Source organism: Mustela lutreola, chromosome 15 (genome assembly GCF_030435805.1).
Source record: "Mustela lutreola isolate mMusLut2 chromosome 15, mMusLut2.pri, whole genome shotgun sequence".
NCBI classification, from domain to species: Eukaryota; Metazoa; Chordata; class Mammalia; order Carnivora; family Mustelidae; genus Mustela; species Mustela lutreola.
The window spans coordinates 57,472,627-57,486,964 of record NC_081304.1 but is presented as its reverse complement, the minus strand read 5'-3'; the positions used below and the strand labels follow the sequence as shown (position 1 = coordinate 57,486,964).

The 14,338-nt window shown below is 47.7% G+C and overlaps 1 protein-coding gene and 1 long non-coding RNA gene across 5 annotated transcripts in view; one reads left to right on the top strand and one right to left on the bottom strand.

The window, feature by feature from the left end:
• The window catches only part of STX8 (syntaxin 8), a 244,800-nt gene that overhangs the window by 123,247 nt on the left and 107,215 nt on the right, over positions 1–14,338 (bottom strand). The gene's annotated exons all lie outside the window — the stretch shown is intronic.
• LOC131816105 (uncharacterized) lies at positions 6,110–12,084 on the top strand. Its single transcript, XR_009347947.1, has 4 exons — positions 6,110–6,306; positions 7,943–8,110; positions 10,115–10,229; positions 11,997–12,084. It is a non-coding gene; the product is annotated as an uncharacterized LOC131816105 (long non-coding RNA).

Here is a 14,338-nt window from a genome sequence, read left to right as displayed (position 1 = left end):
TCTTGGAAACATGGCGTAGGCAACAACACCCCACTGAAGGGTGTCAGCAGGCAGGCAACATGAACAGAACTGTACTTTAGAAAGAAAGTCACTGAGATGGAAAACAGCAACAACAAAGGATGGGCTGAAAGAGGGACAGTGCGGGAGTTAAAGGAAATTTCTAGAGGGCGCCTGTGAGCACTGTGGGCAGAGTCTGTGGCAGGACTACTGGAAGGGTGGGGGTGGTGGGCTGCTGGGAGGGTGTCAATCTTTCGATCTGGTGGTTCTCCGACTGTGAGTTTGTGTTCAGTACAGGGATGGGGACAGATCAGATAGCAGAACACCCTCTCACATGTGGATAAAACCCCACCCTGGGTTATGAATCAGTCATTCAACAGCTGTCACCTAGTGGGGATTTCAACCATGTCCTAACCCGACCACCCTTCTAGAACCTCCATCAAAGTCCTAGATCCCGTGCTTGGAGAGGCCAAACCTTAAAGGTAAGGACACTTGGCTAAACACCGCCAAGCCACCCTTCTACATCCCTTCACTCACCAGGGCTCTGGCCTCCATGTTTACGAACCGAGACTATGGAACATCAGTTCACTTTTTTTCCCCCTCTATCCTCCAGCTACCAGAAGATGCACTGGACAAAACGAGGCAGATGATGTGTCTGGATTTTGGAAGACGTGGGCAGAAGGACTGGAGGTTTGACCTCCTGTGGCTCATCCATCAGAATTGTGTCCTAGTTCATGAAACAGTCCCCTGGGGGCCCCGGCAAAGGTTGTGAGCATTGGGGATCCTGGGAAGCAAGTACTAGGGTGTATGAGGAAGTCAGAGTCATACCTACCCAAATGCATTTGGGGACAAGCCACAGACCAGAAGTCACACTGAAGCCCAGGATCTCTGCCCCAAACATGCACGCCCGCCTACATCCCATGCCTGTTTAGAACCCCACTGCTCTCCCATATGGTCCTCAGCCACGGGCAGCGGCATCCCCAGGGAGCTTATCCGATGGGAGCGAATCTCGGGCCCCACCCCGGAACTAATGAATCACAATCTGCATTTTAACAAGACCTCTGGGGGATATTTATGCTCTTTACGGTTTGAGAAGCACAGACTTAGAAGAGAGGGAAGGGAGTCCTTCTGGCTCTGTTGTCCCCAGGGGCTCCCCAGCCGGTGCTGGAAGGCGTGCAAACTGCACTCGCACCCAGGTGTCCGAACCCGCCGAGGCAGCAAGAAAGACGTGTGCTCAGCGTGAAAGCGGTCAGGAGGAGCTGGCAGCTCTGTCTCTTCTGGAAAATGCCCCGATTCCAGGACACCCGGTTATTTCTTAGGAGTAAGATTTTAGACTCAAGTGAGAGCTCGGGCATGAACCGCAGATTTCCCTCTAGAGCTGCCTATTTTACTTAAACAAAAAATGCTAAACATTAATTTTAGTTGTACTTAATTGAATAATTTCTCGGGGGAATAGTTCAGGGAGAGTTTAAAACTGCCTGTTTCCAAAAGCCATTACAAATTGGCATACGCTAAATGTCACTGTGCCAACCCAAACAGCCCGCTTCAAGGTCCCTGGGGCCGCTCTCACTCCAGATGTGCTCAGAACGCCGAGTAATCTAATGCAGGCAAAAACCGTATTTACGCGAAGTTGTATTTTGAATATCCTTTTCCAATTATCTGCAGTGAGATAATAGATCCCTAATTGGAAGCACTGGAGGTGGGGGTGGAGATCAGTCCCCGGGTCTCCCCAGCGAAGGCTTTTCATGAGTAAAAACTAAGAGGGTCCGTCCAAGAGTAAAAGAAAGCTCCTTCGCCACGTTGAATCTTCGGAACTCATCTATAATCTTGGAAAGGGCCCTGTGGTCACCTGTAATTAACTAGCTGATTTACTTCAAAAGACTGATCTTGTCTTTTCCTGTAAATCGCAAACACAAAGGACTGGGGTTGGGGGCGGGGGGCAGGAGAAACGCACTCAAGTGAAAGAAATCCACAAAATGCTTTGTGGGCAGGTGTCCCTGCTCCAACCATCAACCTCCCCGCCCCCGCACCAATCCCACCCAAACACCCTCAATCCTGTTCTGTGCTGGCGTGAACAGCACCCATTCTGAACTCTCATTCCTGACTAATAACACTAGAGACAAGGCCGCTGGGTAAGCCAGAACCATTTCTCACTGATGTGCTAACCCGTGTCCCCAGTTCAATCTACTGATAAGGAATCACCTCGTTATTCTCTTATTTAAGCATGTATAAACAACAAAGTGACGCATTCTATGCTTTTTGCCAGAAGTTTCCATCCTTCCCATTTTTCTAATGTCAACTTAGAATTCAGGTGCAAGTGAAGTACATTCTTTGGTACAAACCGGCAGCCTGTTCGGCGACAGGCGATTCAGGCCCTCAAATGTGCTGTGCAATCCCAGCATGCTTAGTGACTGGAGCTGTCTGTTTTCACAGATGTCACAGAGAAGCCATCTGAAAAACTATGCAAAAATGCAGCTGTTCCTGGCTGTTAGCAAGATACACTTGGAAACCTTGTTCCCTAAAATGTTCAAAATTGCAAAGGGCTTTTCTAAATATAAATTAATTCCCGAATTCCGTGTGTTGACAAGCAAACACTCTAATGTTTATGCTTCAAACTTGACAAAGGAAATTTAAGCATATTACCCAGAAACCTCTAAAGGAAACAAAGTCCTTGTATGGTATTCACTCCATCACATTTTTTTCCTAAAATGTTTAAAAACATTTTTATCCCGAAATGCAGCATGCAAATAGCAAAGCAAAAGACTTGTCTGCACAGTTTAGCAAACAGTTACAAAGCAAAAACTGTATCTAACCATTCCGTGCCTGCTGTCCCAATCGACCAGGGAAAAATCTACATAAGCTCCTTTACTCAACCTGGCAATCAGCAAACTATATGCCCGGCATTGCGTTACGTGCGAATTTCAACACCCTAGCAAGTTTTGCTTGCTGACATATTTGTTCAAATAACAGTCGCAAATTCCTTCACTGTTACCTACCTGAGTTTCAAAGTAAATAAATATATAACTTTATCATATGGACAAGGAGCCTTTTCCCCCGATAAATCTGCACTAAGGGTTTGCGCTCTGGGGATGCTTGACGATATATCACTTCTGAAAACACCGCAAGAAAGGGCTTGGTGGTTAGTAACACCCAGATGTGAACTTTTCTCTCTGACCTGTACCAGCAGTGAATGATGTTCCCAGTGTCCCTCTGATTAACCCCAGAACAAAGGCCTCCCCACTTGGGAGCTACTCAGAACTTTCCCAAGCACCTTGCAAAGAGTCTTATTTTTCATACTGTGTCCAGATCTGAAAAAAGCATTTGTTCCAGTACAGAGACAATGAAATCCCTGGTTACGATGTTCTCTTAACCCTCAGAAAAGAATAATCCGCAGCTCTGCTTTAAGAGAAATAGTTCTACCTTATTAATCACAAAGCTTTCAAGTAAACTTTTCTGTGAGATTCTCAGAAACAGTTCAGCTGTTTCCAAATCACACACTGGAAAATTCCTCCGTCACACGGTCCAGGATAATCAGTGTAAAAACAATATACATAACAGCATCGCTTCCTCCCCTGGTTCCGTTTCTGTTGGGAAAGGAGAGAGACACTCAAACCAAGACGATAAATTTAAGCCAATAATCTACAAACTGGGGGGTGCAAGGTGAATCACTGAATTGTGGCAAGAAAAAAAAACCTAAAACTTCTTTTAATAAGCGGTATTTATTTTTTAACTCAACCATTACTGATTTTAAAAGTCCCACAATATGTACATAGTAGTACATATAATCTTATAAAGGCAATTATTTTTTAAAAAATCCTACAGGGTTGATCTTAATATTTTTAAAAGATTTTAGTTATTTATTTGAGTAAGTGAGACAGAGAAGGAGCAGGGGAAGGGACAGAGTGAGAAGGGGAAGCAGACTCCTCACAGAGCAGGGAGCCCGATGAGGGGCTCAGTCCCAGGACCCTGGGATCATGACCTGAGCCAAAAGCAGCCGCTTAACTGACTGGGCCACCCGGATGTCCTAGGGTTGATCATAATTTTTATAGAAGTGGTACATGATCTCAAAATGTTGGAGGCCAGGTGTTAGGAGTGGTACAGATTATCTATCAAAGGATATAAGTACATGTAGCCCAAGCATCTAAGAGTTAAACATCTTTGTCATTGTTCAAGCAAACATTACATAAGTCCTAAGGGTAATAATTGTGCATTAGTCAGCTTCAGTGGGGGGAGGGTTAAAGACCACACAAACACACAAGCCAAGGAACACAGCAGTTAAGATGTTCGTATTAGGGAAAGTGGACAGAGGGAATATGTGGGAACTTGGTCTTACTTTTGCAACTTTTCTATAAATAAAAACTTAATTCAAAATAAAACACTTAAAAGTGATTTATTGAGGCGCCTGGGTGGCTCAGTCGGTGAAGCGTCCAACTCCTGATTTTGGCTCAGGTCATGATCTCAGGGTCATGAGACTGGGCCCTGCGTCAGGCCCTGCACTGGGTGTGGAGCCTCCTTGAGATTCTCTCTCTCCCCCTCTCGCCCCCCAATCTTTGAGTGTTCTCTGTCTCTCAAATAAAAAATAAAAAAAGTGATTTGTAACTGATCACAGCACCAAAAATTACAAATTATTTTCTTTTATGTATTTTTTTTAAAGATTTTATTTATTTATTCGACAGACAGAGTTCACAAGCAGGCAGAGAGGCAGGCAGAGAGGAGGAAGCAGGCTAACCGCTGAGCAGAGATTCCCGATATGGGGCTCGATCATGACCTAAGCAGAAGGCAGAGGCTTTAACCCACTGAGCCACCCAGGTGCCCCACAGTTATTTTAAATAAAGCAGAGAGGAAGTAAACCCTAAAATAGCACACGTATTTGCGTTACCCCTCCCCTGCCTCTCCCCTCTACGTCAGAGATCGCTTTTACTGATGGACACCTTGTAGGGGCAATTTGGTGTTACCTCAAGGCTCCGCTTCCCTGCAATATTTTGAGAGCTTTTGTTTGTTCAGAGTGCTCTTTGCGTGGGATCTGTCTCTGGAGTTCTGACAGAAGATGACAAACACAGGTTGAGAACTGCCGTACCAGAGCCGAGTGCGGAGCCTGACTCGGGACTCGATCCCAGGACCGTGAGACCATGCCCTGAGCTGAAATCAAGAGTTGGACACTTAACTGACTGAGGCACCAGGAATCCCTCTCCCTCTCCCTTTACTCACCTCTGTCTGGTTCCTCTCCTGTGTCTTCACCTGATTTCTCAAACAAAATCTCAAGACCCAAGTGCCTGGGTGGCTCAGTGGGTTAAGCCTCTGCCTTCAGCTTAGGTCATGGTCTCAGGACCCTGGGATTGAGCCCTACAGCGGGCTGTCTGCCCAGCAGGGAGCCTGCTTCCCCCTCTCTCTGTCAAATAAATTAAAAACAAAAACAAACAAACAAACAAACAAAAAAGCCAACCTCAAGGCCCTTCACCTGACCTTGATGCCCTCATGAGTTCTCTCCTGTCTGGTTTGCACCTTCCTTCCACTAACACTGTTGCAGCGCCGAGAGTTCACACCTGTGGCATCTGTGGCCTCTTCAGAGAATGTCCCTGAATCTGGCCTAGCATCTACCCCAGTGCATGCTGCTGAAGCTGCTCCCTTATTAACCCCCTTGGGAATATGGCCGTTACAAAAGCCACAGCTTTTCTTCTCCATCACCCAAGTCTTTGTCCTGGCCCCATTTTGCTGGTAATGAGCTGTCCTGGATTTATTTATTAAAGATTTTATTTATTCATTGTAGAGGGAGGAGAGGCAGATGGGGATGGGGGGAGGGGGAGAGAGAGAGAGAGAGAGAGAGTCTGAAGCAGACTCCACACTGAGTGCAGGACTTGATCTACAACCTTGAGATCATGACCTGAGCCGGAACCAGGAGTTGGATGCTTAACCAACTGAGCCACCCAAAAGGTGCCCCCCCTGCTGGATTCATGTCTAATTTGACAGTGACCCCGAGTCCACAAGTCCAGGCAGTCAGTTCCAGGGAGCTCCAGCGCCGTGTCACTGGGGACATCCCACCATCACATGATTCCCAGCCCAGCTCATGCATTTGAAGTACCTGAGACTCCTTCAGTCAGACCATCCCTGGGCCTCGCACTCAGAGATTCTGGCTTAATGGGACTGGAGGTAGAACGGCAGCTTTAATATATATGTATTTTTTCTTTGATAGGAAGCATTTGAAACCATTGCCCAAGAAGACTGCTTCCCAAACTTGGCCGCACACAGAATTACATCAGGAAACTTTAGAAATACAGATGCCTGGCTCCTACTCACAGAAATTCTAATCAGGTTGGTTGGGATATAATGAAAAAGATCTATCTGGGGGCGCCTGGGTGGCTCAATAGGTTAAAGCCTCTGCCTTCAGCTCAGGTCATGATCCCAGGGTCCTGGGATTGAGCCCCAAGTCAGGCTCTCTGCTCAGCGGGGAGCCTGCTTCCTCCTTTCTACCTGCCTTTCTGCCTACCTGTGATCTGTCTGTCAAATAAATAAATCTTGGGGAAAAAAATAAGATCTATGTGGTCTCTGTCTCTGGTTCCTGGTGCGGAGTTCCTGAAACTGATCGGGATTTTTTTTTTAGTGATATGAGTATTGTCGGTTAGTCCTAACAAGGCCCTTGTGGCCATACTGAAGTTTATTGTAAGGAGGTGACTCTTGTCCCCGGCAGGATGGCCGCTGGTCACCAGAAGGAACCATGTGGTTAGAGGATTGGCACTTTCGGTCCCACCCCTGCACCTCGGCAGAGAGAAAAGGGGGGTGGAGACTGAGTTTAATCCAATGGCCAATGACTTCATCAATCCTACATGTGTGATAGAATCACTAAAAATTCCTAAACGATGGGCTTCAGAGAGCTTCCAGATCGGTGAACGCATCCACATGCTGGGAGGGGACAGAGGCTCCTGCACTCAGGGCCCTTCCAGAGCTCATCCTATGCCCCTCTTTATCTGGCCTGTTCATCTGTAGCCTTGCTACAGTATGAGCAAATACAGCATTATCCTGAGACATTCCAGCAAATTACCCAATGGGAGGGAGAACAGTGGGAGCCCCCAAATTTGTAGCAAGTGGGACAGAAGTGCAGGCACCCAAAACCGCGGTACCTGATACCTGTCTGGGGTGGGGACAGTCCAACGGGAGCTGTGGGGACTGACAGCCATTACTGTCAGAACTGAACTGCACTGTAGGACAGCCAGGTGGTGTCAGAGGATGTGAGAACTGGTGTAGGAAAACCCTTGAGTTGGTACTGGGTGGAGCCTGGACATGAGGCTTTTTAAAAACTCCCAGGTGGTTCTCATCCGCAGAAGTGGAGAACCACTGCCCAGGATCGCGCGCGCACATCTGAACTTGCCTTTCAGTCCAAGTAAGCCTTCCTTCTTAGCCTTACTTCCCAACCACAGCGAGGGAGTTTTTTAAAATAAATGCACCCGTGCAACTCAGTGCTCCATCATCTGGCCCTCTACTACTTGCTGGTTGTGTTACCTGTGTTAGTCTTCCCTCCCAAGCTGTATTGGAAGCTCTTTGAAATTTAGGTAGTATTTTGTAACTCTTTCAACACTCACAGTGTCAACGACACAGCTAGGTGTACAGCAGTATTCAGCATTTACTGTGGGTTCAAATTTGCTTTTCAGGCAGGATCACTGCATCTAACATCAAGTCCCTCGCTACGGTAAGGCTCCTTGAAGGGACTAACTGAATCACACACTTCTATCTCCAGGGACAGCCATAGTGGTTCTTTGCATTCTTTACACTATAAAATTATTTATGGCCAGAGAATCTAGAGCAGCAATCTTTTTCTCTTTTTTTTTTTTTTTTTTTTAAGATTTTGGGTAATCTCGACACCCAACATGGGGCCCGACCTCACAACCCTGAGTTCAGGAGTCACATGCTCCGGGGACTGAGCCAACCAGGAGCTCTGATTACTTTTTAACAGGATGCAGTGTACCATGTACTCCTGAAAATATGTGGCGTCCGCTGGGATCATTCATTGCTGAAACGTGGAAGGAAGGAGTTCAATGTCAGCGGCAAGTGCAACTGATGGGAGTACATGTTCAGCGTCAAGAATGCTATATCCAAGAATGCCAGTGGCTGCTCACACCGGGTACTGGAAACCTTTTGCTATCAGCTTATTGGTCACTGGGTCATCAACAATCAATGGCGTTAGGAGGATTCACCCCTAACCTGAAAGGCCACTTACACCCCCACTATAAAGCCTGAGTTTTCTGAGCTCTATGGACATCTATCTTGCTCGCACTGATTTTTGCTAGAGCAAGCAAGCAAACTAAACAGGGGAGGTGGGGGGAGGGGGAGAGAGAGGAGGAACACATGTCTGATCTAGCTACCAAATCTCACAGGATTCACAAAAACCCTGCAAGAATTGGGAACCACCTGTATGTGAACTAGAAATGACCTTTCATGTTGGTGTAGGTTAACTGGCAACTGTGTAAAGGTCACCCTCGCTGCCCATATAACTAACCCATTGGAGGGCTGTACAGATTCAACCATTACAAGTCTACCACTTGTAGCCACTTCTGCGAGTTTTGGGCTGCACAAGCGAAGAACTAGCAACACTTCTACTACTCTGTCTCATGAAGGTCTCGTTGACAAATTGGACGTGATCTCTAGTGTTCTTAGATGGGTAAACCCCCGACACCCAGAACGTGGTCAGTAAGCATCTGCTGACTGAGTCCTACGAAGTCACCCGTGGTAGTGAACATGAGCCGCCAGGGACATTCAATCCCAACTCGGAGCAGCCGCCCCACACTTCTGCAACTCCCTTACACCCCTGGACCCTATCCAGCACCTTCCTCATTTCCAGTCCGTGCTCTTGTCTATTATTTCAGAGGGAAGAGGTCCTTTAGCAAAAAACTCTCCTCTCCACCTCTTACCTCACCCACAGACACCCTTTCTGGCAGCCCATTCTCCTCCTCCATGCAGGCCCCACCAACCTGCTGCCGGACCTCGATATGCCGCCCCCCTTCTCCGGGCCTTCGTCCACCACAGCTCCCGCCCGCATCTTCAAGGAGGCGAGCGTGGATCCTCCCTCAGCCTGCGAACACACTCAGATGGTTCCCTTTCTATAAAAACCAGGCCTCAAGCTCGTGCTTTCAAAGCTTCCTTCTTTCCTTTAACACCAACCTGCTGGACAAGGTGGTCAACAATTCCGCCTCCGTGACACAAGCCCTTGCTCACTCTCTGCCTGTGACCACTGGGCTGTGGTACCATCGTTCTGGAGAAGCCGCTCCCGCTGTGGTAAATCGAGGCACTAACCGGGAATTCCAAAAGCCTTCATCCTGTTGGCTTTTCTCCGGAACGGGAAACCTCCCAGAAACCTGGGCCCCCTACTTCCTCACTGCCATTCTCCGGGAGTTGGGGCTCTCGACTTCTCAAACCAGAACAGGGTCTCTCAAGTTGGGACCGTTAGAGGGCATTTGTTTGGGGAAAAAATGTACATTCATGGACATAAAGAAGCAGTGGGGTGGGGGCGGGGTGGGGGCAAAGGGTCTGGAGACTCAGCAGATTCTCCAAAGGATCTACGGCCTCCCTCAGGAGCTTCCCTGACTCCAGTCTTTACATCTACCCAATCCTTACACCTACCTGGGTCCATCAGATCCAGCCTTCACATTACCGACAAAGGCATTTTTCAGACACCATCAGAGGGTGGCAAACTGTGGCCCAGGGACCAAGTCTAGCCCACCTTCTCTTATATACATCAAGTACAAAGTACCAAAACACACAGCCACGCCCACTCATTGCCATACTGACTAGGGTTACTCTCCCAGCCCCCCAGGTGCGGACTGCCTCTCTTTCTTCTATTGGGGTGAAATTCACATAACACAAAATCAACAATGTCGAAGTGAACAATTCAGTGGCACTTCATACATTTCCAGTGTGGACAAACCACACTACCTCTACTTTCAAAGCATTTTCATCACCCCACAAGGAAACCCCCCAACTGCCCCCATCAAGCAGTTGCATCCCACTGTCCCCTGTCCCTGCCAACCACCAATCTGAATCCTGCCTCTACGGATTTACCTATTTTAGGCACTCATATAAATGGAATCATACGGTGCGTGACCTTCCGTGTCTCACTTCTCTCCTTTAGCTCATTACACATGTGTCAGTGTTACGTCCTGCTCGTGGCTGCATAGAATTCCACCGCATGGACGTACCACCGTCTGTTCACCCAGCTGAGGCTGTTTTGAACTATAATCGCAGAGGTAAGTGGTTGAAACAGAGACTGCCGGCCTGCGGCAAAGCTGAATACTTCTTATCTGGATCTCCACTGGAAAGTTTTGCTGAGGCCTGGATTACACAGGCCCCGACCTTCAGAAGTAGTCGTCTTGAGAATCAGCTTGTTAATGGTCACGGCGGTACTGTCTGGAACACAAACACACTGGAAATGAAATGTCTACCATTAGGGACTTGGTTAAATTACGGTGAGTCTGTACTTGAAATAGTATACGACTCCTCAGACAAATCAGGTAAATCTGTGTGCTCACAGGGAATGGTCTCTGGGACTGATTAGGTTTTAAAAAAATGCAAAGGCATATGATACGTGTAGTACATATATCCTTTCCCTTAAATAATCACGGCCTATAAATAAGAACATATCTACTTCTCTGCATAAAACTTTCCTGAGAATCACAAACTTTCACTGACTGCACTGTACCTTTCTGTACTGTCTGAAACTTCTACCTTTGTACATGCCTTCCTTTCTTAGCAGTGACCAAACACAGAAATGATGGTGTGTTTACTTTTCTTCTTTAGTGATCTCTGTATTTCCATGTAATCAAGAAAAGCCAGTCTAATAAACGTATGTGTAAAGAAGAACAAGAAAATTCAAAACAAAACGCTATGTTAAAAGCTGATAGGAGTTATGTATTTTTATAACCTTCCATTTAAAAAAAATTTTTTTAAACCTCTGCAGGTCAGTGATCCTCTAAAGATAAAGGAAAAAACCCCTACCAGTGGTTCGATTTTTATCTGCCAGAAAACTAGACATGGTACCGGGCGATTTTTTTCACATGCTGGTCCCTGTCAGTCACAGACCGGGTTTCTACTCCGGTTTTCGGCTGATTATTATTGAAAAGCATACCACATCCGTCAGACCCAGGACACTGCAGGTTGTGTCAGGCCACAGAGCTCCATACAGCAGGGACCTGGGCCTCAGCACACAAGTCAGCCATGACAGGCTGGCTTGGAGGGTTTATCGATGTTGGCTGATAGTCCCCAAACGTGTTCCAGATGTGCTGACCTCATAAAACTGCCACCTACCACAGGCTGTGAAAGAATCGCTCTATGCACGACTGTATTTTCCCATCCCTCAACTGCAGCAACCCCCAGGGCTCTCTGGCTGGGTCACCCCCAAGGTTCTGACGCTGGGTTGGGCGCCAGTCCTGAGCCTTGATGACAGAACGATGGCCGAGGGGCTCACTAGCACCTGCCCAGTCTGACTGTCCCCAGGGGCCAGGAGCCTGCCCCGTCCTTTTCCCTGAGGCTTCGGCTACTGCTGGGCTCTGGGGCCTGGCCTTCTGCTCTACTCAACCTGTGCCTAAACCCCACTCCCTTTGGTTGGGTCCCCATCACTTGCCGCCGAAGCTCCCTATTAATGGACTATCAACGCCCTACAGCCACCCAGATGGACCGAGACAGCACTCCTACTGCCTCCCCAGGACCCCGCAGTCGACCTGCCTCAACTAGCATAGAGCAGTGGGACCCCTATTTGCCTACAGACTGGAGCTCCTTTCCCCCTTGGTGCTTTTCCCCCCACCGTAAAACTCTGGGTTCGGCATCAGGCCCGGCCCATTACTGATCAAGCCCTAATTACAGTATCAGTATCAGCTTTCTCACGGAAGCAGGCCGGACAGGTGGACCGTTGAAATGTATTTTCTTAAAACTTACAAGGGGAAAAAAAAAAAAAAGAACTGAGGAACCAACTCCAAATTGAAAATAGTTATCTTTCTCGAAGTTGTCTGTTGTTCTAGGCACTCCGTCCATCTTCCAGGACCGCAGAGATAGGATGGAGTTCTTCCCTTGAGGAGTTTGGAATTCAGTGGAGAGAGAGAACAAAGTCAGAAATAAGGATAAATCATCCGACACAAAGGATACTCTCTGACACAGGGTGCCAGATGGGTACCAAGTGCTCCAGGGGTTTAAGGATGAAGAGATCATCCCCTCCTAGGAAGTAGAGAAGAGGTCCACGAACCAGGCGGCATTTGCGGTTCATACTGATGAATGATCAGGATTTCTGCTGGGTGGGATGCAGGCCGCCGTTACTGACGAGGAGAAGGGCGATTTTTCAAACCTGTGTATAAATAATGAGCAAATCTGGCCTCCTGTCTATACGTTCTTCCTAATCAGCTGGCTTTTTGTCCGAAACATGATACTACTTCATCCCAAGTTGTGCATAGAGAAAAATATCTTCTAGGGAGAATCATCATTCAACCCTTTACAAAATCTCAAGAACCTCCATCAAGCGCCCCCCCCACACCCCCAGACAGGTTCTTCCTTTTCAAAAGCCTAACTAGCCATATTTCACATATTCGCTGTAATTTAAAATTATGTCTATTAATATCCGCACGATAAATGACACAAAGATGTGTGCCTGCAAAGGGCTGTCCCATTTAACAGCTGCGCTGAATAATGACAGATAATAGCTACCAGCTACGGAGTCCCGCATGGACTTCGAATGTTACCACCTAGAGGTTTGCACGGTGAAAAGCACACGGTTTTTAACAATTTCCTTATCATTCATTATGATCAAAAATTTGTAGCACTTGTCCAGTAAGGGCAGGATTTGGTTCTTCCTTCTGGGTAAGGGACAGGGAAACTGCACGGCCTCACACGCCCTCCGGAGAGCCTCTGAGATAATCTGTTAATGTCCTGCTCTGCTTAGACCCCCACATTCGCTGGACCTGTGCGGGCCCGTCCCTGCACGCAAAGGCTCAACGCACACTCCTACGGGCCTGCACTTCTATGCACAAGTCAGATTCAATCTCTGCCCCCCTCTCTTAGGTACATGCGCACACACAACTGAAAACATGGCTTCAAGGTCACGCCATTTATCCTGTAGTACTTGTTCCCTCTCTTCTCACATAGGACGGGCCGGCCACCCACTAAAAAGCAACCTGTGAATTAGAACCCAACCTGCCTTTTAATTTGCTCAAGTGCCAAAGCAGCACCCAAGTCCTGAATTTCGACATTCTGAAGGATTTCCCCCTGGGTTAATAAAGAACTGGGGTGGAAAAACCTATTCTCTGATTTTCAGAGGTTCTGATCCGAGACAACAAAATAACTCAAAGGGAGCTATGCCTTGACGTATTTATTAGTTGGAAGGAGGGAAGGCAGTCTGAAATTCCTATTTTACCACTATCTATCCCATTTCTATGATTTGCACAGTAACCTTTGGCTTCCCAAGTTCGCACTTCCCACTTTCTCCTTCGTGGGGGTCGAGGTAGGAGAGTAGCTTCCTAAAGGTTTTGCCAATTTGCGAAGAGAAGGAATTCCCCCAAAGTGTGTTAGTGAGTTGACTGTTTAGAACTAAAGGACAGAATACACTTTCTCATAGAAATAATGTCGTGTATACAGAAGACCGGTCCCCGGGCAGCCCACAGACTTGCATACACCATATCCTAGGCGTCAACAGTGTTCATCCAGCCACACTGATCAACATACGCGACAGTCTCAATGTGCCGGGGAATGCCCAGGGGCACACCATCCCTGTAGGGCAGCAGGACCTTGGCGTCCCCTGGGTGGCGCAGGACACCGTTCAGGACTGGGGTCAGGGGTGGGGGGCGCTAGGTCTGGCTACAATATGATACACGCGTTCCTGAAAATCCTTACCTCCTGCAAAAATCACACTCTGAAAATAACAGGGTTTATGGTAGAAAACACTGCGAGGGCCAAACCACTTGAAACCTATGTAACTCTGTAACCAGAGCACTAACCAAGAGAATGATTAATACTAGGGAGAGGAAGTGGACAGCCCAGGCAAGCAGCGTGGCCGTGGCTGTGACCCTCTCAGGCGATGTTAAAGACGCAAGGGACAACTGAGCAGCAAGGCTGGCGTGCAGACACCGGAAGGTCCTGAGCCAGAGGGAACATCTCTGTGCCCCCAACACACACACCTCCCCGCCCTGGAGTCAGAGTCCCACACACACGGCTCAGGGTGCTTCTCTAGAGAGGGGGCCCTGGGTAGAGGTGTGCATTTTTAATTTTCTTAGAACAGAGTTGAAAGTGCATCTGCTGCCTGTGAGGGCTCTTTTCCTTTCTTGTCAAAGGCTGTAAGTCTAGTCCTGCTGCTTCTATTCCTCTTGCCAAAGAAAAA